General features: G+C 31.9%; 1 protein-coding gene across 3 annotated transcripts in view; it reads right to left on the bottom strand.

Annotated features, from left to right (window-relative positions):
* Positions 1-24,248, bottom strand: part of LOC139517278 (sodium channel protein para-like) — a 111,012-nt gene extending 86,764 nt beyond the window's left edge. For all 3 annotated transcript variants that reach the window (XM_071308175.1, XM_071308177.1, XM_071308176.1), the window contains exon 1: positions 23,939-24,248. The gene's annotated coding sequence lies outside the window, so the exon portion shown is untranslated. The remainder of the gene's footprint in view (positions 1-23,938) is intronic.
* Between the last annotated feature and the right edge of the window lie 2,529 nt (positions 24,249-26,777).

Genomic DNA, 26,777 nt, shown 5'->3' with positions numbered 1-26,777 from the left:
ATCCGGGTCGTTACTTGTTATAATTCAACGCAATCAGCTTCAAAAGCTGCGAACTGACATTCAAACATAAATGATATATAACATCAAACACAAAACTCTATTGATTTGCTGCTTCTTGGATGAAACACACAAAATTTATTAGATTGTACGTGTAGTTTGATAGCCAGAAGTCCATCCCTTTCACTAAAATACGTTTAGACATTTGGAACGTCGGTATATAAAGTAAAGCCTAATATAGTTATATGTTTAATATCATGATTATGCATTCAACAGTATATGATACAATTTCTTTAAGAAAATGATCGGAATAAAACTAGGGTTTCCCGTTCCTGGGATCAATTAATTAATCAGCGTTGACGGTACTATTGTCTATTATAATAACGAACATTGTGATGCAATTTAAGCTTTGCGTGAACTATATATTTTTTTACTATTTCAATCCATATGAATTGGACATTTTTTTTCTAAATTGAACAAATCGTCACTAAAACAGCTACTATACATAAAAAGTTATTATGACTCTTAATTTTTTACATTCACATATTAATTTTAAGTGTGCACTTATTGACTGAATTTGAGACAATGGTGCATTCGGGTGTAACTGTATGGTTTTTAAAAAAAAAGATATCAACTGCTCTCTCATAATTTTTTTTTTTTTTTTTAGAAAAAGAGACATCATACGCAAACTTGGCATGGTAATAGGTGTTCAACTGTAACAGTTTTACTGATCACTGACGGTCAGATAGGCTTTATAAAGTGATACATTCAGTTACCCCACCTTATTTTATATTTGATTTCTCTCATTAAAATCGATACAGAAACCTTGATGAAAATAGGTTTAACTTAATATAATATTCACATTCTTACATAATGCAATGTAACAGTAAAGGGAAGAAATAAGTCATTTATCAATTACAGAAAAATTAATAATTTAGCAGTTTATGTTATTTGAAACTTAATGTAATAAAATAGTGAAGGTAAAACAACTATGCCATAGAGGCTATAGCGCCTACTGATACTAACTTAGCCAGTTGAACTGAATTGCTGGAATTTTGTTTGAATTTGATTTACTTTGGACCGAAATACTGTCGCCACATAAGAGTGTATGACGGCATGATTCCATATGGAGGTTAAGCCCGTTCAGCTAGCTTTTGTTAGCTGCTAGCAATATTTGACTGCATTTACTGTTTTTTACATGATCTTATATTTTATGTCTATAGTTAGTTAGTAACATTAAAGAATTACGTGCTTTCTATCTTAAAACTATTTAAATTGTGTGCTGCCGCCCGAGATTAAAACGGAAAGTTGACTATCTACTAAATAACTAGTCTAACCACACCAACAATGCCACAACTTGTATACGAGTCCTCAAGCCAGGAATTTAGTTTGGATATTGTATTCTGAGAAATTTGACGGATGGGGATGGTATTTCTATGATATTTTCTGTTATATTTATTTTCAAACTTTCTCAACTCGGGTTTTAAAGCTTAGAAATTGTATAAACTTTTGTCAATTTTTGAAGACCGATAGTTGACCTGTAGATTTGTCGTTGCCGTTGTGTGTGTGTCATTATGATGCTATTTCATTAACGTATCTCCCTCAATTTATATCTATATTATATAGTTCGTGAAATCTCTAAAGAATAAATAGATTACAAACAGGCAAATAATCCTTTTCTGTGGTGAAAATACTTCATCTGTCAGTATCGATTGCCAGGGCTACCGAAGGTTCTGAAAAGATGATCTCCTCTTGGGATATACATGAAGAAAAGGTCATCCACCCTCGGATTTGGAAATAAGGAAAACAATCAATACTTATTGATTGAATTGTTTATTCGCACAGTTGTGTTAACTATATTTAAGTTCTGATAAACATTCAAGTATTTTGCTAAAAGCATTTTATTGGATATAGATAAGGGATAGTCACTTTCTTTTTAAAGAAACTTTCAGCATTAAATTGTATTTAGTTGCACCATAAAAGGAACAGAAACATGAACTTAGCTTCTGACTTTCTTTTTAAACAAAGCCATTTATCTCGAATTATAATATTGTAGGAAAGTGTTTAACAAAATATTATAAAACAGCGTAAAAAATCGTATTTTAATATCATATGTAATGTATATATAGTGGTATATTTCAGACAAAGGCAGATTTTTCTGGTTTTATTTTCTGATAGAAAATTGTCATTCATCCCTCTTGAGAATGTACTGACATTGAATTCCGAAGTTGGCTTAACAATAATTGATTGCTGATATACTCCTAAACGATATTCTAGGGTTAAATTAAATAATATTGTAGGAGGTAACCGTAACAGCAGAACATGGCAATCAGTCTGACTTAAAGTACACTGACTGGTTTCTGTGTCAGAAGAAACAACAGGTAGCCATTTATACATTTAAAAATATTCATATATATTGTTCCAAAATATTTCATTTAAAAATTGTATTTCATATGCAAACAATAGTCGTTTTAAAATTATATTACATTGATGGCTTTATTCAAACAGAGACAATGATGGTGTGTGGGTTACATGTACAAGTTATTCATATCGTTGTCTTGGGTTATGTTTTTGAAATGGCAAAACAATTATATATATCATACGGACTGCGTTGAAAATAAGGTATTTCATGAATAATTGATTTGCCGATCTTAACACACTGACGCTATTATTTTCGATTTATTTTTACGAATTATTCGGTTCAAATATCCCGTTTCAAAGTGATACCAATAATATTTTAGTTCGTTTTTTAAGATTAACAACCATCCAGAATGCCAATTTACTTTAAAAGATATGTCTCTGATGTAAAAAAAAATTAAAAGAAATGAAATATTTCGACATCTATTTTATCCTTTAAGCATTTCATTCCAATATATAAAAAATATTTCAGCAAAGTTTTTGAATATGAATAAAGTTCAACAAACAGTATAACTAACACACTCACGGCGTTTGTTTCAGTGTCATTGTCAAACGGTTTGTTTTCTAATATGCCATCCAAATGCGTAACTATGCTTAATTTTTGTGCTTTCTGTCGTTTAAATGGAAATCTGTATATGTTTTCCTGTTTACAATGAAATTAGACATTTTTAAATAGATTGGTTAACACACATGCCATTGATGGTCTTTTCAGCATAAAATGGTTCTGCAGGGAACGACAGGAAACAGTAGAACGGCCTATGTTTAGGACCAATTCTCTTTATTGGTCAATTGACCTTAAAAAATTATAGATATCTATAATGCAGCCATACATATTACATGAGGCGTGTGTATTTTACATGCAAAGCTAACATCAGAATATTGATCAAAAATGTTTTATGCACCACTATCTTTTTATTGAAGCATAAAAATTTACATACCTGTTTAAACACAATTGTATACCATTAATTTTTTTCCGTGTTGCAAACAATTGAAAAGAATGAGTATTCCAAGTTTTTTTACCCACAATTTTGTACTAATTATACACCAACAATACTAATATTAATATGCAGTCTATATGTTTGAACTTGAACTTATTTTGTGAAAGGGTAAGCCAGTTAAAACAATATATTGTACGTATGAAATAAAATATTTTTGACTATAAAAGTCAAAATCTGGAGTAGTTAATCAACACATAACGGTTAATTACTCATAAATAATATTTTAAATGATTGTGTAAAGAGAATAGGTCGTGGCTCAGATACGATTCAGAGCATTCTATCATTAAAAAATCCTTTTGTCCATACATTTTTTTGGAACAAATAGAACGAAAAAGAATATGCTAAACTACTCAAAGTATATGAAATTGAACACTAAACTTTGATATCCAATGCCTTTTAGAACAAAGCATAGACTTAATATCCTTTAAACGAATGAACAAAATTTAACAAAAAGACGATTAATTTCATTGACAATTGATCAAACAGATATCTGACCCTATATACCTTTATAGATAAAGGGTTAAGTTAACGTTAAGATAACTAATTTAATTTTATACTAAATATGCTTAAATCGTGTGCATTCAATCAAATATCGATGAAAATATTTGGGATACCTTTTTTCTCTTTCTTTATTTATTAAAACTATAAGGATACTGAAATGAAAATATATGATACACACATATTTAAATTCTTAATTTTCTTTCAATGACACATACGTGGGACAAATAAAGTATTGTCTGTACCTATGTCTTAATGAGTTAAGTTGTTTTCTCTGGCCAGTTTGAAATACGAAAGGTCACGTCTGTAAAATTACTGTCCAGAAAGTAGGATGACTATTGAACCCTTTTAGTGGACTAAACCATATATTCATACGTCTCACTCATAGAAATCACAGCAACTAAATGGCTTATTACACACATTCTAGTTATGGTGCAAGTTGATTGAATTAGGTTAATGAGTCAACATATTAACTTGATCGATATATATATATATTATCATAATCATTATGACAAATTACAACTAGGTCGGGCCAATTTAACCTTTTTACTTTTATGTTTTTTTTAAATTTTAAGATGATAAGAAGCTATGTCGCATATATCATAAGTTTGTGCACTAGAAAAAAGTCATCATGCGAATTACGAATAAAAATGGCTGATGAGTCGGGATTTGAAGTATTTTAGATATTAATTGATTTATGATATAAGAGTGCGGGTCATAATTTCCGGAGACAACGTGGCACTCATGAATACACATGGCTAAAAAACGACATAAACGCATCCATATACAAAATCAATAATACCACTGACAAGTTAACTTTCAATAGTGCGCAATACACTGTACCAAAGTGATGAAAAATAACAAAATTATGATGTATGCGACATAGCTTCTTACCATCTTAAAAAAAAAATAAAAGTAGGAAGATCAAATTGACCCCACCTAGTTGTATGAGAAAAAGAGAAATCGACGAATAAAAACTATTAAGAAATACTAATTAACTTATTTTTCTTCTTCAAATGCGAAAAAAAACACAAAAAAAAACAAACATTACGGTTCCCTTCGTCATAAATGTACAAACAATAATCCTCGAAAGGGGAGGTTAGTCATTGGAAAAATCCAAAAGTCATTGAATTTCATATGAGTACATTCATCCTGAATACACAAGGTGTGTTACATGTATTCAGAGAATATTTATCTTAAGTTATTTAAAAAAAGAAATAACTTGCATTGTTGCTTCGAATTTCTAGTGATTTCACTAGAAGTACATATACAAGACTTGTTCTGAAAACCTATTGTTTATACGTCGGATCATAGGCGTATGGTCGAATTATAATATGAGTTAGTTTATACACACTTGTTTACAAATGAGAATTTATGCCATATATAGATATTGATAAAAAGTTAAGCATGAATAAATATGCGAGATTCTCAGCTCTTTCTTGGGAACACATATCTCGTTCTCGAAAAAAAAGAAAGAAAGGAAAAAGTTACAAACTGAAAGCCGTGAATCCGAGTGTTCTTGTCTAAGTTAGTGTAAACGTGTCGTAATCCCGTCGACTATTTCGTCTGTTAGTAAAATAGCATTGATTGACAGTCCATTTAGATATTCGTTGAAGTTATCTTACTAAGTCGACATATTCGTCATTTGTAAGGACAACCGTATCAATACCATGTATAATGTGTTTAGTTTTATTTTAACTTGCAAGTAAAAATCAGCTAATAATGATGACCAAATGATTAAATGATTAAATAGTTTTTATAAACTCTTGCCTGAAATGAACAACTCCATCTGCCATACTTGTAGTATTAAAGGTAACTTTTCAAGCCAGACCATACGCATATGGGCATGGGCATACTCATATGTTAAAAATACTCGTATATTCCAAACATTTTCAGATTATAATGTTTTAGGATCCTACTAAACCAAGAAACAAAAAAGAGACAAAAAGAAGTAAAACCAGGATCCAATGAATATGTACTACAAAAACAAATTATTAACTTGTTTCTCTGTAATCGTATGATATTGATCAGACTATAATGAGATAAAAGGTATCATTGAATGATTGTAAAAGACGTGTGGTAAACCGATTGGTGAGTGAAATCAATATAAGTCTTACATAAGTATTACGTTCAAGAATAATCCAATCTTATGGTAAATAAGCATACTTGTCGTAGAATAACGGATTTGTCTTTTTAGATAAAATGAAAATATCACTTATCATATAATAAATCATGCGGGTTGAATTCTACACGGGTAGTTTTCATTTGTTTCTGTTAAAAAATATACGAAGGTTGTATCTGCTTATATCAGAATATAATGCGATTGATTGTTGAATGTTAAAATTCCAGTTGCAAATATGTGGAAGATGTACATGTGGAATGATTGCAAATGAGACAACTATAGGTCATCGTACGGCACTCAAAAAAGAGTAATCAGCTATAAAATATCTCAAAATGACAAATGTAAAACAATTCAAAACAAAAATAAAAACAAGAATGTGTCCAAAGTACACGGATGCCCCACTCGCACTATCATTTTCCATGTTCAATGGACCGTGAAAATGGGTAAAAAATATAATTAGGCATTAAAATTAGAAAGATCATATCATAGGGAACATTTGTACTAAGTTTCAAGTTGATTGGACTTCAACTTCATCAAAAACTACCTTGACCAAAAACTTTAACCTGAAACTCGCACTTTCATTTTCTATGTTCAGTGGACCGTGAAATTGGGGTCAAAAGTTTAATTTGTCTTTAAAATTAGAAAGATCATATCATAAGGAACATATGTACTAAGTTTCAAGTTGATTGGACTTCAGCTTCATCAAAAACTACCTTGACCAAAAACTTTAACCTGAAGCGGGACAGACGGACGAACGAACGGACGAACGAACTGACGAACGGACGCACAGACCAGAAAACATAATGCCCCTCTACTATCGTAGGTGGGGCATTACAACTCTTACAATTATAAATAGATCTATCTATGGCATGATATTGGTTGCAAAAATCTGATATTTTTCATACAGAAAATATGGTCTGCCAGTGTTAGATAAGAACATCTTGGATAATGCATGTTGGGCAATCGGTTAAAAACAGCAAACAAAAAGTAGAAAACAATAAGTTTTTACTTCGAGATTGATAAACTTATTTTTCGTGGTATGGTGCCTTTTTCTGCATGAATACATAGTATAACATTATTTAATGCTTTATAAATGTATATTGAAAAAAATCGATGTAGCATTGTTCAGTTAAAAATATTTGAAGAACAGCTGCTTTGCGTGTAAGCCTATGGTACTGACGATTGCAAGACTACAACCTAAACCGTCACAATAGTTTTACTGGAAGGAATAAATCCCAGAATGACTGTTTTTATAGAAAATACAACCCTTCCCACCGGTTTATTACAATTAAAATGATAGATGATTTTATAATAATGCATTTGCATACAAACCATTAATATGTGCCGAAAGAATCGAATAAGTGGAACATTTTTATTGAATTGTTAAGTGGTTTGAAAGTATTCTGATCACGTTTCTCCTTGATTATACGTATATATAGGAATTCTAAATTCTTTTAAAACCATCGGTGCTCATAAATAGAATAAAACGAAAATACACTAACATGTAATACAAGAACGGCAAATGATCATTGGTTGTAGTAATAAACGATTAATAGATTGCTTACGTTTCATCGCAAAGAGACGTATTTCTAAAAAAATATGTGCAAACACCATTATAAAGTGTATTTTATAGTTATAATCAATATAAGCTTAGAAATCTCGTAATATGGTTAGATTGACTTTTGGCCTAATGGATATTAATGTGTTCTGGGCATAAAAATGGCCAAAATTATACTGTAATTTCACTAATGTGCAAATTGTTGTTTCGTCTGACAATATAATGAAAATGGAACAACTTGCATCGTCCCTGAATTTCTCGTTATCACAAATAAGTACTTATTGACATTGATGAATAGCATAAAAATACTATCCTTCCAAACGCATCAATAATCTAGATAAAAAATCAATATGGCTGACGGATCAGTGGATAGGGTGAATGAATACGTCAACAAAATGACATATTTAGTATGAAAGTTCAGAATAATCCAAAAAGAACTATAAAAGAGTATTGCCACATAAAATATGGATTACGATGCTTAAAATTGGTAATTCATAAATATAATTACATACTATTAGTGAACGTATTTATACATTTTATTTGCACGCACCATTACGGATAAGTAAATATTGGGAAAAAATAGAATGTGTATGAAATGGATATAACATTTTGTTCATATTTATGAAATGAGATAATATAAAACTAAGAAAATCTACCTTATGCTGTTGTATAAGCTTGCCCATCTTTTTGTATTTTAAGTTTAATGGTCTGTTTCACAAACTCTATAGGTCTGTTTATATTGGTGTCATATGTCCATCGACAGTTCTGATGGGTCAGAAGGCGTCCAGTCAGGAATACCATGCTGATACTTTAAAATGATTCCATACATTTATTGTTTTCTATGGAACTTCAGTAGTTCTTAATACTAAGTTTTAGAATGTATTATATTAAACTGACCGGTTGGATACATTCGATTGACCTAACTTTTACAGCTGATATCCCTTTTACCATCAATTAATAATAATCTAATACTTATTAATTATAAATTGACAATATTGATATCTGCAGAAAGGAAGAGCAAGGCTGATATGAAATTCGGATCAAAACACAAATCAGAAGATATTGAAGGACACTGAATTGGATAGGAACCAAAAAGAGTCTGTGGTGAAAAATGCATGGCACGAGATTAAAAAAATAATCCAGGAATATCAACACATCGCCAACGTATGTGGTAAACTATGACCGCGCTGAAGTACGTCCATAATTCATTTTTCATTATTCAAAATTCAATAATGAATAATGAAATAGTTCACTATTCACTATTTAATGTTAATTAATATACAATGTATATATATATAAGTGATGAATAAATTAATGCATAATGAAATAGTTTATGTTTCATTATTCAAGTTGAAGCGGTGAATAGTGAAATTAAAATAAAAAAAATTGACTGTGACACTATAGCTATATCCAGAATTTTGCTAAATTCGTCTTTTTGGTGTTTTCTAACAAATATTCAAATGAATATCAGAAATTAAAATGTAAATAAATAAAAACACTCTTTGAATTTGAATTTGATTTATTTATCTAGTTCCTAGTTTCGGAGGATAAACTAGTGGTTTTCCTACCTATTTTTAACAGAAATTCCTTGGTTCAATGTATGGACGACCTGACTACCAAAACATATATGTTTTTATTTTTATTTTCACTAGACCTTTGCTATTTTTCATCCTATAATTATAGATATAACAAGTCGATTGTGCATCAATGACCATTAGAGGGGTTACGGAGGACTTAAATGCCAAAATACGCGTGAAAATTGAAAAAATAACCAATTTTGAATAATGAAATGGATATTTTGAATAAAAGAGTAGACTGCTGCGACCTTTTAGCACCTAACTATAGATATACCTTCTACCTCACTTGAAAGCTTATCAAGAGAGGAACTAAAGGTACATAGTCAATATGTTCCGCAACGCATATTAGAGGAGTAACGAAGGACCTAAATATCGAAATACGCTTGAACATTAAGAAATAATGGAGCTTATTTTGAATAATGGAATGGACTGCTGCAACCCGTTAGCTCCTAATCAAGGAAGAATTTATACACCAAATTAAAGCTTATTGATATCTAGGAATAAACTGAGTATAAACGATATGTGCCGCAATGACCATTAGAGGGGTTACGGAGGACCTAAATGCCAAAATACGCGCGAAAATTGAGAAATAGCCAATTTTGAATAATGAAATGGATATTTTGAATAATGAAATGGACTGCTGCGACCCTTTAGCCCCTAATTATAGATATACCTTATACCTCATTTGAAAGCTTATCCTGAGAGGAACAAAAGGTATATAGATATAGGAAGATTTGGTGTGAGTGCCAATGAGACAACTCTCCATCCAAATAACAATTTAAAAAAAAGTAAACCATTATAGGTCAATGTACGGCCTTCAACACGGAGCCTTGGCTCACACCGAACAACACTGAAGCTATAAGGGGCCCCAAAATTACTAGCGTAAAACCATTCAAACGGGAAAACCAACGGTCTAATCTATATAGTCAATATGTTCCGCAAGGCATATTAGAGGAGTAACGAAGGACCTAAATATCGAAATACGCTTAAACATTAAGAAATAGCTTATTTTGAATAATGGAATGGACTCAGTGCTGCAAACCGTTAGCTCCTAATCAAGGAAAAATGTATACACCAAATTAAAGCTTATTGATAGAGGAATAAACTGAGTATAAACGATATGTGCCACAATGACTAATATAGAGGGGTTACGGATGACCTAAATGCCAAAATACGTGCGAAAATTGAGAAATAGCCAATTTTGAATAATGAAATGGATATTTTTGAATAATGGAATGGACTGCTGCGACCCTTTAGCCTTCTATGCGTGGAATCAGTGAATTTAAAATACATGTTTGCTAAAATGTTATTTGGAAATTTTAATGACACACTTTTTGAAGTAATCCTAGTTAACCATTAAGACCAATTTAACAGATCAGAACACAGACTACAATAACAGACCGGTTTACTATTATATTTACAGAACACAGACTACAATAACAGACCGGTTTACTATTATATTTACAGAACACAGACTACATAACAGACCGGTTTACTATTATATTTACAGAACACAGACTACAATAACAGACCGGTTTACTATTATATTTACAGAACACAGACAACAATAACAGACCGGTTTACTATTATATTTACAGAACACAGACTACAATAACAGACCGGTTTACTATTATATTTACAGAACACAGACTACAATAACAGACCGGTTTACTATTATATTTACAGAACACAGACTACAATAACAGACCGGTTTACTATTATATTTACAGAACACAGACTACAATAACAGACCGGTTTACTATTATATTTACAGAACACAGACTACAATAACAGACCGGTTTACTATTATATTTACAGAACACCGACTACAATAACAGACCGGTTTACTATTATATTTACAGAACACCGACTACAATAACAGACCGGTTTACTATTATATTTACAGAACACAGACTACAATAACAGACCGGTTTACTATTATATTTACAGAACACAGACTACAATAACAGACCGGTTTACTATCATATTTACAGAACACAGACTACAATAACAGACCGGTTTACTATCATATTTACAGAACACAGACTACAATAACAGACCGGTTTACTATCATATTTACAGAACACAGACTACAATAACAGACCGGTTTACTATTATATTTACAGAACACAGACTACAATAACAGACCGGTTTACTATTATATTTACAGAACACAGACTACAATAACAGACCGGTTTACTATCATTTACAGAACACAGACTACAATAACAGACCGGTTTACTATCATATTTACAGAACACAGACTACAATAACAGACCGGTTTACTATTATATTTACAGAACACAGACTACAATAACAGACCGGTTTACTATTATATTTACCGTTTAATTTGATTTGATACAGGTGCATTGATTTTCAATTTACTTTGATATTTTTCTAACTATTATAAAACAAATAAATATATTTACTTAAAACAGTCATCGCTGAACATAGATTAATTAATTAATATCTGTATTCTGATGTATTAATGATAAAACATATCACCGTACGTTATTGATTGTTCCTAAACACACACAATTATATTTTAGAGATTTGGACAGTAAATGGATACAGTTGCAAAGATCGAAGATTTTTGTGGACATTTCTGATATAAATCAGACAAAAGTTGTACGTCAGATGAGAAAGGATAATAATCTCCAATGTCACGTCAAGGTTATTGTTAAGTGAAACGCTTGGTATCGTTGAACGATATGTAATCAATATGTTCCTTACAGTTATTGTTGTCGCAGAAATGACGTTTTCAATTCTTTAGATATGATTTTTACACGAGGAACTGCCTGTAAGCACAAACCTAATCAAACAGACCAATATTACTATAGATATATAATATAAATAAGAAGATGAGATGCATGTGCCAATAAGACACCTCTCCATTTAAGTCATGATATTAATGTGTAAAAAATAAGCAATGATAGGTCACAAACATCTTAGTTTTAATAAATTCTATCAAAAAATTTGATTTTAATTGTGAAATTTGATTTGAATTGTGTGTTTTTTTGTTGTTTTTTTTTTTAAATATCTGGATAATACTTTGTATTGATGAACTATGGTGTTCAAAGAAAAAGATTGTAAGACACAGCGAAAATTAAAGACATGTAATTATTTACTATTTCTTCCATATGTAATTTTCACAAGTTTTGTATTTTTCTAAGTGTTTTAAGTTTGATTTTTGTGTTTTTCCGGCAGCTCCACTTACTACAACTGCTGCGTTCGCGTGAGCCAGTCAGATTTAATGGATCAAATGCTGTTTTTAGATTGACAGATTAGGTTACCTAGGACCAGGAAATAGATGACATGGGTATAAAACAATAAGCAATTGGTTTTCTCTTATCTTTGTCAACATAGTTTAGTGCTGCGTATCTGTGTTGATTTCCATTGACTATTTAATTAAATATCAGTTTCAACAGTTATTGCGAACCTGTTGTTTCCATTGCGTCATATTCTTTGCAGACTGATCAATATGAATTTTATTGGTTACAGAAATTACTGTAAGTCAAAGGTGAAACATTTCCAGGCATTAGTCATTGTAAAAAGCAAGCTAAACAATTTCCTTCGGTGTTCATAAACCTGTCTTTTTGTCTATTGATTGCACGCCTACCTGAATATTGTATACAGGAACGAGCCAATACGTAATGCTCCGATGGAATTCTTTAACCAGATAAGCCATCGAAGTAGATGAAATAGCCTAGGATTAATGTCGACTATTTTGTGAGAAGCAGAAAACAATTATCGAATAAATTGCAATCAATCCCATTTTATATGGAATGTTTACAACATGAAATGCTTAAAAATGCGTAAATTAATCGAACTACTGAAATTTATGATGTGTGATAATATGATAAATTTATAAAAGGATACGACCATCCGAGTAAAAATGTGGGGGAAGGATGAATTAGAGTATTTATTAAATTTTCCAATACTTAAATGAAATATATATCATGTATTGGCATATATAGCTTCCATGAATATAACAGCAAAAGAATCCTGATAATTACCAACTACAACACAAGTGGCCCGTGTATGCACTTCTAAAGCAATTCGTACTCTCCTTTTGAAAAGAAGTAAGCAATGAAAGAATTTTAATAATAAGATCAACTTAAATAAATATGTCAGAAGGTTCAAATTTATAATCAGTTATCGATGTGATTCACGCGAATTGCTGAATAGTAGACTAAAAGGGGTTCAGTTGATTTTTGTTACATTCATAGAAAAGATATACAGGTGTACCTTCTTCTTAAATAATCAATATAAAGAACACTTTACATGACTTTTTAAATATTAAATTCTGTTGATATTTGGATAGTTATATTTCCTTGTTTACTAAAATTTAACACGAACTAATATATGCATTTATGTTTTTCATGACAAACAATGTGAAATTCGTGACTAAATGATCCTGATCAATGGGTATGATCGATTCTGACTTTTCTCTGTAAACACAAATGACATTGCCATGTCCTTTGAAAAAGTTTAAGTTATGTGAGCAATCCCTAAATGTTTTGTTGTATCAAAGACAAAGATTATAAATATTGCAAATTTGTTTTTAGTTTTCCGTATTAATGATTATATTATTAATTGGAATGGATTGCAATACAGGTAAATCAATTTCATAGTACTTCATACAAAGGATAACAGAAATTTGGGGAAAATACTGGACAGTACAACAGACAACATCATCCATCAACATAGTCATGCAATAATGGAAAATACTCACTGGAAAAGATTGGAGAGTACAACAGACAGCATAACCCACCAACATAGTCATGCAACAATGAAAAATACTGTACAGTACAACAGACAACATCATCCATCAACATAGTCATGCAATAATGGAAAATACTGGACAGTACAACAGACAACATCATCCATCAACATAGTCATGTAATAATGAAAAATACTGGAAAATATTGGAGAGTACAACATAGTCATGCAATAATGGAAAATACTGGACAGTACAACAGACAACATCGTCCATCAACATAGTCATGCAATAATGGAAAAAAGGAAGAATTCAAAAACGTGGAATAATGAAAACTCCAACAAGTATGTGCAAAAATCAAAATCAATGAGACAAATTACTAGAATTTGACCTTGCATTTATGTAACAGCCACTTATCTACTAAAAAGAGTAAAAAAGGACACACATTTGACTTGAAATATATTTGATATCCAAGCATTCAGAATTAACATACATAATGTCAACGACAGATATTGCAAATCACTTATACTAAATATGTAAACATTGATTGTTTTAAAATTCTGTCGTTGCAAAAACTAGTGTCTCTGTTTTATTACAAGTGCTTACAGTAAATTACTCAAAACGCTAACATGAAGGAAAACAACCTGGTACAGACTTTCTACCGTCTTCATATGTAAACATAACATCAACGTCCTTGTGTAAGTTTTCAATAGAAATAGTTTACCCAAATTTCAAAATGAGCAAAAACAATAACAGATATTTATAAATTTAAAAGTCTTTGAGCTAATTTCCAATTTAATATGGTTAAAACTACACAAGTGACATATCATTTTAATTGCAAGTCACACTGGAACTTAAAAAAAAATAGTCGATAAGGTAAAACTTAGGTCAGTAATAAGACAATTGAAAAAGGTAGGTAATCGGTGGGTCTTTTTGTAAAGTGATCATTTTTTGGGAGGTAATTTGTGTAACTTTGATATTTATTATAAAATCAAAATAATAGATATACGAGACATCAACTAAGTAGCAAAACGACATCGATTTATGCACCTTCTCTTATAAAAAAATGCAAAACTACATTTCTTAATTTATCCCTGAACAACGTTTGGTGCTTTACACTAACGAAATTCTTCTATTTTAATATCTATTCAAACGGTTAAGCTCAGAGGAGGTGTTTCATGATGGTTTTGTCTGATGGAGCTACGTGTCCTACACGTACATTAACTTTTATACTTGGACAATCTCTCATTGCTATACTAAAAACATTCTTCTCAATGCAAAAAAGCCAAATTCCAGATGAATCTATCCAAGCGCTTGTAGTTGTTGATACTTCGACGGCCATTTTTCAACTGACAAACCGACTTCCGGCGATCGATAATATAGTTTGAATATGCGTGCCGTGTGCAAAACGAAACACCTCCTCTGGGTTAAGCTTATAAGTAATATAAACAGAGTATCAACTTTTGAAAAAATCGCAGGCAGAAATATTTGACAAAAATGTTTGCATTTTAACGACAATCGAACATGTAACACCTGTTTAATTTAACATTAATTTACATAACGAATAAAATAATTAAAACACAAGTAAAATTGGGTTTCGTTTGAGTTAGTTACAATCCCTACATTTCACTGAAATGAAATATAAATAAAGGTAAACATCTAAGATTTTAATCCTGTTATCATACTAAAACCAAAATAAACCTACCTGTACATTATATGCAATGCAAACGTGTTTTATTTCAAAATATCTCTAGTTAGCAGTAGCTCTCCACATACATGTGCATACATTATTTTTTGGTCATTTCATTTCTGCCATATCCAGTTTTGTTCCCAAACATACAATTGGCATAAATAGCACAGACGTTTATAGCGGTACCGTAACTTCACTTTCACCGCTTTTTAGGTGTTTTTATTTTTATTTGGTAAATATTTCTTATTTTTTAACAAGAACTTGAACACGTTTTTTGCATACCCGAAATCTTATTTCAGATTATAAGAAAACATCAGAAAGAAGTTGCTTGTCAGATCGTAAAAGCGCTTTTAAAACGTTACAAAAAATAAAAATCACAAAAATACCGAACTCCGAGGAAAATTCAAAACGGTAAGTCCCCAATTAAACGGCAAAATCAAAAGATAAAACACATCAAAAGAATGGACAACAACTTCACACTCCCGAGCTGGTTCATGTATTTCCTCATGTAGAAAATGGTGGATTTAACCTGGTCTTATAGCTAGCCAAACCTCTCAGATATTAAAACAATCGCATCAAACTGCATCATATCGACAAGGATGCGCGAACAAAACAAACAGACATACTAGGTAAAAAGTAAAAAAAAAGGAGAACAGCAGTCAACATTGTGTCTCAATCTTAAGTCACTAAAAAAAACCAACAAAAAATGCAACAAGTCATCAATGCCAAGTTGCTTAGCAAAATAAAGTCATTCTCTTCAGAGTCTCCGTGTAGGAAATACTAATAAACCCACTCCTAGATAGGAGTTTTATAATATATATCAGCTTTTTATTATGGTAGTTGTTTTAGAAATCAATATATTAAACTGTACGACATTTTTTAATGCCGGCATATTAGCAAACAAAACGAATTCAAGTTAATTTACTTTTATTTTTTAGACCACAGTACGTATATTTAATTAGTGTTATAGATATGAAAAGACTGGTATATTAGAAATAACATTATTTGCATGCAAAACCAGTGACATGAAACTAACATATGAAATAAAAGACCATTATAATTAATATTCATATTCCTTTCCCTTTTTCATTAATAAGTACATGTTTTGAAATTACATTGAAACACCATAGTTATGTTATTTGTATTTGGGTATATTGTAAACATTTAGTTTTGTATGCATGTTTGAATTTTACTATGACGCTAATTAAACCTGTCTTTTGACATTGTCACTTTTTGAGAACTTTTCATACACTAAACCAATTAAAATCATGCAGTAAAAAAAATCTATTATTAATGATAAAAGGCAAATAGACTCTTTTTCAAAAAGAAAAACGCATTGAATTTACATAAAACATTTGTTATTGAACATAAAGCAAACTATTTCAGATGCCCATTCTCAATTCTCAAGACGATACTAATAAAATGTTATTATTTCAAAGGGCATTAAAACAAAGACAATATAATTAGGGAATAACATTTTATATTGCTTTTGCAGAATCGAAATTGTCAATATGTTCTACTGGCGACCAAACTCTTCAATATCAATTCTTTGAATAGACTTATTAAGAAGGGATATAGTTACGATACTGTTGTCAGGTCATTAAAGATGGCATATTTTGGCGTTAATATTGATTCACTTATAGGGTCTTTGCATCGGAACTAAACACATTTATTCAGTTGTTGGCATGACACGGGTTATGTTCTTCTCATATATGTTATGATGGTATGATACTAAACCCCTAACGGGAAGGATTGTGCCTGATGTTCATATGATGAAATCATAATCTTTCAGTCAGTTTAATTGAAGTCTGGAACTGGCATTTCAGTTAACTGCTAGTAGTCTGTTGTTATTTATGTATTATTGTCATTTTGTTTATTTTCTTTGGTCACATCTTCTGACATCAGACTCGGACGACTTCTCTTGAACTGAATTTTAATGTGCGTATTGTTATGCGTTTACTTTTCTACATTGGCTAGAGGTATAGGGGGAGGGTTGAGATCTTACAAACATGTTTAACCCCGCCGCATTTTTGCGCCTGTCCCAAGTCAGGAGCCTCTGGCCTTTGTTAGTCTTGTATTATTTTAATTTTAGTTTCTTGTGCACAATTTGGAAATTAGTATGGCGTTCATTATCACTGAACTAGTATATATTTGTTTAGGGGCCAGTTGAAGGACGCCTCCGGGTGCGAGAATTTCTCGCTACATTGAAGACCTGTTGGTGTCGGACCTTCTGCTGTTGTTTTTTCTATGGTCGGGTTGTTGTCTCTTTGGCACATTCCCCATTTCCATTCTCATTTTTATCTGTTATTCCTTTTCTGACGCAATTATCGTAAAATAATCAAATTAAAAAAAAAAGTTTAAGTATCCCGAAAACTTGATATGCTCTTGTAGCTAATCACCCCATTCACCCCAACCGTTAACTCTAAATTAAATTGATAAAACTATCAAAAAGAGGCGTTACGTGTCACATTGGATTAGAACCAAGTTGAACCATATTGTATTCTAATCCAAAACGTTTTTAAAGTTTCTGATTGAAGTCATGATTTTGATTGGGGAAAATCCCGTTTACCCGTATAAAAGCTCTGTGCAAGTACAGCAGAGTCTGACCATTGCATTTATTCCAAAACGCATTTAACAGTCACAGTTTAAAATCAATTACAGAAGTTATGGCTACGTCAATTTAAGATTTTATAGTCGAAAATGTTTTCAAGATCCACTTAAGGTTCGCTGGAAAGCTAAATATTTGGCAGTAAAATCAATGACTGACGTCGACAATGATAAAAATGCAATGCAGTAATTTATGTTATGGTCTATTGAACCATATGACAACAGTAAGTTTTGATAATTTACTCGAAAAGCTTGTTGTATAAACTTCAGACCACAGCGGTTGGTTGTGGTATGAAGACAATAACAATCAAAACGAAAGGAGTAGACAAAGACTCACAAAACAAAAGGACATTTACATCAACAGTTATAAATAAGAAACAACACGAACTCCACTAAAAACCGGGAGTGAAATCAGGTGCTCCGGACGGGTAAGCATTAGCTGCACCGTGTACGAAACCCGTCGTGTTATTTCTTTGTTCAGTTCGGTAATGATGGAAGGTTATTATAACTGAGGAAGAATATAAGTTATGATTTCTGACACACTTTTGTCATTATGGTCAATCAGCTAATGATGGCGACCGTAAAATTTCTTGAGTGATGACCTTAATTTGATTGATTCATAGCCCTGTCTTAGCAACTTTTGAGAAAGCAGTATTCCTCGTTCAACAAAATCAACAAAAATATGGTCCTTCCTGTGCTTCTATCGTCCTGGTGTAAAAACCTTTGCTATTTGACATGTCTGTTTGTTTGTGTCTGATTTATAAATTAGCACCTTAGTTCGGTTAAAATGGGGACGTTAATGCCGATTCTTTTTGCCACGCTCTCTATGTTAAAACACTTGTTGTAGAATTTTGCTCTGATGTGTCATAGAGCAATCGGCAACTCTCTAAGGGACCTGAAGGTGTTCTTTGCGCAAGACAAGATTTCTGCCTCATCCATTATATATGTTCTCGTCTGGATATCTTGTTCGATATCTTGTTATGCTTACCATTGCACTGACTTGAAAGATAATCACATGTATATACATTTCAAACAAAGCCTAATTTTTTAGATAGCTTTACCACGAGTTTTTTGTTAGATTTGAGTTGTTCAGTCTTTAACTTTTTATGTTGTGGTTTGTAAACTGTTGTTTGTTTTTTTAGTCTGTTCCGTTTTTTGTCATGGGGTGTCATTTTATTTTCGACTTATAAGTTTGAATGCCCTTTTTGCTATTTTTCGTCACCCTTTTCTTCTCCATCGTAGTTTTGAATAATTTGTTTTCGTCACTCTCTTTCTTCTCCATCGTAGTTTTAAATAATTTGGTCGAATTTTATGAATTGTTTAGGATGACCAACATTAAACAACGTAGACATGTTTATATCACAAATACAGCTATATGTTTGAAGATATGTTAACAATTGACATAGAAACTTTTAAAAAAAATATGCTTATCAACTCTCTTGTGAACTTTCTATTAGTGGGCTTAACATAACACTGAAATTCAAAAGTTTTATGGTCTCCATAATCGTGTATTTATCACCGTATCACATTCTGTCCTTTTTTACTTGATCATGACTAATATGTAACAGTACGCAATGAAATTATGTATGATCCAAAAGTACAAATTGGAATTCAAATTCTGCTTCCAGTTATATACAGTAGAGATTTGAATTTTAATGATGTTATATAAAGACTAATTTAAAGCTATTGCAAATCAGAATAGCAAAAGTATATAAGTTAGTTTTTTCAGGTTTGTGCTAGTGTGCTATTTTTAGTAGGATTAAGGATATCACTGATAATTATAATTAGTTTTATACCGGATTGTACTGGGCGTATTGTCTTTTATTCACTTTATTCCAGTTGTTAAGAACTCGAAAAACTAAATATAGAAAAAAATGGCTGTTTTGAAGTATTTATATTTTCAATCAATTAAAACTTTATGAACTAGATCTATAAATAAATAGATTATACTTAAATAGCGACTTCTCGAATTCCATCTTAGAACTTTAAAAATAAATGATATGTTTTTTCAACGAACGATACTGTTTCAATAGATTTATTATATCAAGGTACCTCAAAGAGATATCGAAGGGCAATGTTTAACACATATCTTTTTGATATGTCAAGCTCCTTTCGACAAATTATACAATAAACTCATAATAGATACCAATACTAAAATTTGTATGTACGCCAGACGCGCGTTTCGTCTACAAAAGACTCATCAGTGGCAGTCGAATCCAAAAAAGTTTAAAAGACCAAATAAAGTACGAAGTTGTAGAGCATTGAGGACCAAAATTCCTAAAAGTTTTGCCAAATACAGCTAAGGTATTCTACATGTATGCCTGAGGTAGAAAAGCCTTAGTATTTCAAAAACTCAAAATTTTGTGAACAGTAAATTTATCATAAATATAACCATATCAATGATAATTCATGTCAGCACAAAAGTGCTGACTACTGGGCTGGTAATACCCTCGGGGAAATAAATCTCCATAACAATATAACCTTTATACATCTTTACTTCTGACTGACAACAGTCGTGCAGTAATGTGTGATTTAGATCTGACACTCAGTGAAGAAGCAATTGTCCTTCTAAAACTTTACTTCTCAGAACAGTCGATCAGTCAGGGATGATTCAGATGTGACATTCAGTTACTTCTAAGATCAGTCGAACAGTAGGATATGATTTAGCTCTAACCCTCTATAGAAATGCGAGTGCTTTTATATAGCTATCTAAGCTTTCTCCTGACAATAATCGTACACTTGTTGATGATTTAAGTTAGTAGACCGACGATTTTCATTATAGAGCTTTACTCCAGGCAATTGTCGTGCAATATGCGTTGATTAGTAGACGGACAGTTGTCATTATATAGCTTTAAACCTGACAAAAGTCGTGCAATAGTTGATGATTATTAGACAGACAATTTTCATCATAGAGCTTTACTCCAGACAATTGTCGTGCAGTATATGATGATTAGTAGACGGACAGTTGTCATTATTGAGTTTTACTCCTGACAAAAGTTGTGCAGTAGTTGATGGTTAGTCGACAGCCAACTTTCATACAGTCTTTATACAGCTTTACTCCTGAAGACAGTCGTCTAATCAGAGATGATTTATATTTAACACACAGTAGACAGCCGATTGTCCTGATAGAGCTTTCATTCTACCAAGAGTCGTGCATTCAGGGATGATTTGTATCTAACATCCAGTAGACAGATGGTTGTCCTAATACATCGTTACTCCAGAAAACAGTCGCACAGTCAGGAATGATTTATATATAACACTCAGTAGACAGACGAGTGTCCTTATAGAGCTTTGCTCCTACAAAAAGTCGTACAGTCAGAAATTATTTATAACTCACATACAGTAGACAGGCGATTGTTCTTATAGGGATTTATTTCTACCAACGGTCGTACAGTCAGGAGTGATTAATATCTAACACTCAGACGACTCAGTAGACAGGCAATTGTCCTTATAGAGCTTTACTTCTACCTACAGTAGTCCAGTCAGGAATGATGTATATCTAACACTTAGTAGACAGACGATTATCTTTATTTAAGAATTGAATGCTTCTTTTTGTAACTTATTGAGGTGTAAAAGCGTTGACCGAAGTACATTTTGTATTCTAAAAATGTGCGCACGGTCAACGCTTTTACAACCCTATGAAGTTACAAAAAGAAGCATTCATTACTTATAATTACATTTTTTAGCTAGGACCACGAAAACACGATTTACATCAAGTTTTTATTTAATTTACCTGTGCACTTTATTATGGGACCTCGTGTCATCATGAATGATAAGTTTTATTGTGTGATACAACTGCTTAAGGAATAACACATGATGTGCAGTTAGCTAATCAGAATAACGTATTATAATGAAACATACATCTAATGTAATTATTAAGCTTTACTTTTTACAATATTCGTCTAGTTAGGGATTGGCTTGATAGAGCTTTCCTACTAACAACAGTCGTCCAGTCACAGATGATTTATATCTAACATTCAGTGGACAGACTGAACATTATCTTTATAGAGCTTTACTCATGAAAACAGTCGTCCAGTCAGAGATGATTTATATCTAACACTCAGTTGACAGAAGATTAATTTTACAGAGCTTTTAAAATTCTATCAACAGTCGTCCATTCGGGGGTGATTTATATCTCACACTCAGTAGACAGACGATTGTCGTTCTAGAGTTTTTCTTCAAACTACAATCTTGCAGTATGGAATGATTTATATCTAACAGTCAGTAAACAGACAAACGTCCTTATAAAGCTTTATATTCTTATAAATGATTTATACATGTAAGCAAGATTTTGTCCATATTGATTTTTCAATATTATTGTCCTCGTTTTATGTTAACAAAAATTAATATCTACTTCTAAACATAGATAAAATCTTAAAGATTCCGAATGATGGATATACAACAAGTGATAAATGAAATCAGATAATGAGTACGTGACTGAAATCCGCAATTTTATGCCAGTTTCTAGAAATAATAACACCTACACCGCAGCTGCGAACATGTCTGAGTTTTGAAATATTATAGTAATTTCAAAATTGGCATCATTGTTAGTTTTGCCAATAGGCAATCATATTAAGTACAAGCTACGAACATTAAATTATGTCATATGAGATGCATCGATTTATACGTCAACGAAAATCGAATATCTCTAATTTGCCTCCAATATATATGTATATGTAAATTATTGTTACTGTATTGTATAATATAATACATTAGAAATATGAAACCCATGGGATATGTACCACGTGGGTTGATACTAACTGGATTTTGGTTGGATGTTTGTGTAAATACGATCATGAAAAAATAAGGAAATATTGGCCCGTCAATAGTCCAGGCTATTTCCATTGATTGCTTACTACATATATTATTGAAAGGGTAAAGTCACAGATTAATTACTCATAGAATAAGCCTATGAAATAAAATTCCAATAGCAAATTAAATATTTAGTATTTAGTGCCGTTCGTGTCACAAATGATATTAAGGGAAACTATATGAATCATTGTGTTCGGTATTAAAAGAACAAATTCAATAATTAATGGAAGCAAATATGAAGCATTCAGGAAATTAAAAGGTTCAAGAATATGCAACTACGTGTATTCGTAAAACGATCAACCATAATTTCCTTGCCCATTTAAAAACGTGAAACAAATATTATATCATTGGATGGATATGTTATTCATATACAGCGTCAGCGTCTGTAGTACAAAGTATAAATTAGCCCTTTAAAATAGATACATATGTACTTGGAAAGCATTTTATACTTTAAATCGTTCCAGTTGATTTTCTAATGGAATAAACCTCAATTCAGATTTAACATTTTAAATTGTCTTCAAGAAACCACCAAAAGTATAGAAACATACAAGTCTTTTCTTGATTTTTTTGAAGAAGTATCATTATCCTATTTTCATTTTATAAAGCTTTTTACCTATTGTTAAAAAAGTAAAAGGAACCAACCTCAAATGGGTATATTTCAAACGTAAATATACTACGGTTTTCAATTTTTTGAGATAAGTACTTTAATTGCTATCAAGCGTGTTTTCTATTTCTAAAGAAAATGACAACGTGAACATAAACACCGACGTCCATACTAACCATGTATTACATTGAGGCAATTTGAATCCTTTTCCCCCTCTTATGTAAATACACAGTCATGAGGATTTTTTTTCAAATATGAACGTCATAAACACATTTCCTTTCAATGCCGTTTTCCTAATTCTAACTTTATACCATCATACAGACAAAATAATTCTTACCTTAATATGTGTTTTCCTACATTTATTCGTAATTGTACAGAAAATATTCAATTTAACACACAGTTTCATTTATTCCGTCGATCTTAAGCCTTCGGCAGCCATATTGATTTTCACCAGCTTCGATATGGAATTAAACAAATCGACTACATCCTAATAATTGCTTATATGGACACAATAAGAATTTATAAATTAGTTTCGTTTTCTGTCAAAAATAGGAACCTATAGTGTACACCTTTTAAAAATATCTACACACGAGAGGTTGTATGATTCCTTTGGACGCATGTTTGTACTCGGAATTCTCTAGGACTGTACTAGGTTTATTCAGCATACTAAATGAGCTATCTATTGATCGATTTCTACTGTGTTGTTGTAAGGTGGATAGAATGCAACAAATTGTATAAATATTGCCAACGACTCCGGTCCGGCGATCAAATAAATAACATCAGCCATTATCATTAAACAAATTAGCAATATTTATTTATTCCAATCTATTATATGAAATTAAAAACAATATTAGGAAATATATATTGGAAATTAATGTCTACATTTTCTGAAAGCAGAATCAAATAATGATTGCTTTTGAAATTTGCGTAGTTTCTATTCATTTCACTATTTAAATACTAAAAAAATGTGTCTTGTCACCGTAGTCTTTTCTACACTTCCAGCATTGTCGAAATTATATCGACCCGGTCGTGTTCATTCGTACATTCGTACATTTTTGTTGTACTCCAAAAAAAAAAGTTTATCTTTTCATTATTCACTCTGGATTTTCAAATAATTTTTTTTAGAGATTAAGATATAAAAAATGGACATGACACAGATATAGAATTGTTCAAAATCGGTATTAATTTTGAGTTTGCAACACTATCAATTGAATGACTGTCACAGATTCGTAATACGTTTTGTAGACCGTCCTTTATTATACTTTAGTATTTATTATTCATAACCGAAATATTCATTGTCTGAAACGATAATATATATTCTGGTATATTATAGTTTAAGTCGATTTATTTTACACCCTACTAAGTTTACTTTTATTCTTTCTTTCTTATGTCTGTACAATGTATAATTTATAAGTTGATGGATAGAAAGGGAGACAATCGGTTTTACAACAAATCGATGGAAAAATACGACCATAACCATAATGATATTAAGCCTTATTGATAACTTTTTTTTATCCAATATTTTTATTATAGAATATCATTGGATGCTTTTACAAAACAAACTAGTGTTAATATTTTCAACAAAGAGTTAGAATATAATATTTAAAAATTGTTCTAGTTAATAATTAAGAATAACACATTCAATCGCTGAAGTGAGATTCTGTGAATGGGTGTTAATCATTTCTTTATTCATGATTTATAATTTTGCTTATTGTTAACTTTTCTTTATATTTTGACACCCAAGAAAACATGAACATTATCTGTAGCCTACATTTCCTATAATATTTACTTTTTTCCTTTTATTCTTCCGTGAATTTTTGACAATTATTGTCTATTTTGTAATACCCCAGTCCCACTAGGCCACGATCGCACTACGATCTGTGAAAAAAATGCAAATTTTAATGATCGTAGTACGATCGTGTAGATCGCAGTAAGGTCGTATCACGGTCGTGGTGAGGTCTTCAAGATCGTGATGAGCGTGGCAAACTTTGAACATGTTTAAAACAATCGTGGTGCGGTCGTGGCGAAAACAGGTCGTAGTAGAAGCGTAGTGAGAGCGCACTAAGATCGTAGTAAGATCGCAAAGGTCGTTGTGCCATCGTAGTGAGAGCGTAGCGAAAGAGTGATTCTATTCGGAGAAACTGCGCTACGATCATTGCGACGTTATTTAGGACCTCACCACGACCATCACGTTCTCACCGCTCTTCCACTACGACTATACCACGCTGTTCACGACCATAGTACGATCATCTAGCACGCCCTTGCCGTCCGCATCACGCTCTTCTTACGACTTGACTACGTTCATACTACGACCATTGTTCTCATTGTCATTTTCCCATAAAATATATTAATTCTCTCCAGGTTTTGTTTGTCTGTATGTAATAGGGACTTCTTGTCCATTTTCTCTAACGGCTCAACCATGCTTTTTGTTTTCGTATAGATTAGACCGTTGGTTTTCCCGTTTTAATGGTTTTACACTAGTAATTTGTGGGGCCTTTTATATCTTGCTGTTCGGTGTAACCCAAGGCTCCGTGTTGAAGGCCGTATCTTGGCCTATAATGGTTACTTTTAAAAATTGTTTTTTGGATTGAGAGTTGTCTCATTGGCACTCATACCACATCTTCCTATGTCTATTGACACATCTGTTTCATATCTGCTATCGTTCACTAAAATATCGTCATTTCAGTTTTATGGACCAGCAATGGGTTGTAATTTAGGTCGGATTGGTCGGTCCGACATCTCTACTTGATTAAGATTCGTTACTATCAGAGCTCCATTTGCCTCTACATGTACATCAACCCTAACACCACGCCCACGTGTTCTAGTAGATTTTGGTGGTATGACTGTATTTTTTTCGAGAAATCTACGTATTAATCAGAAATAGAACTGAAGGAATGATACTGTATTGATATGGAACACGATGTTGACGTTATTGTTGAGAGCGCAGTAAGATCGCGGTTTGAACGTAATTGTAATCGTGGTAAACACGTGCTATAATCGCAGTAGTAGCGTGGTAAAATCGTGTTGCAATCGGATAACTCGTGGTATGGTCGAAGTAAGAACGTGATGAGCGTAGAAAGATCTTGATAAGCGTAGTAAGGTCGCAGAATAAGCGCGGTGAGAACGTGTTATAATCGTAGCGGGATCGTTGTAGAAGCGTAATGAGGATGTAGTAG

This window comes from Mytilus edulis, chromosome 3 (assembly GCF_963676685.1).
Source record: "Mytilus edulis chromosome 3, xbMytEdul2.2, whole genome shotgun sequence".
Lineage (NCBI taxonomy): Eukaryota > Metazoa > Mollusca > Bivalvia > Mytilida > Mytilidae > Mytilus > Mytilus edulis.
This window is presented reverse-complemented; position numbering and strand designations above follow the sequence as displayed.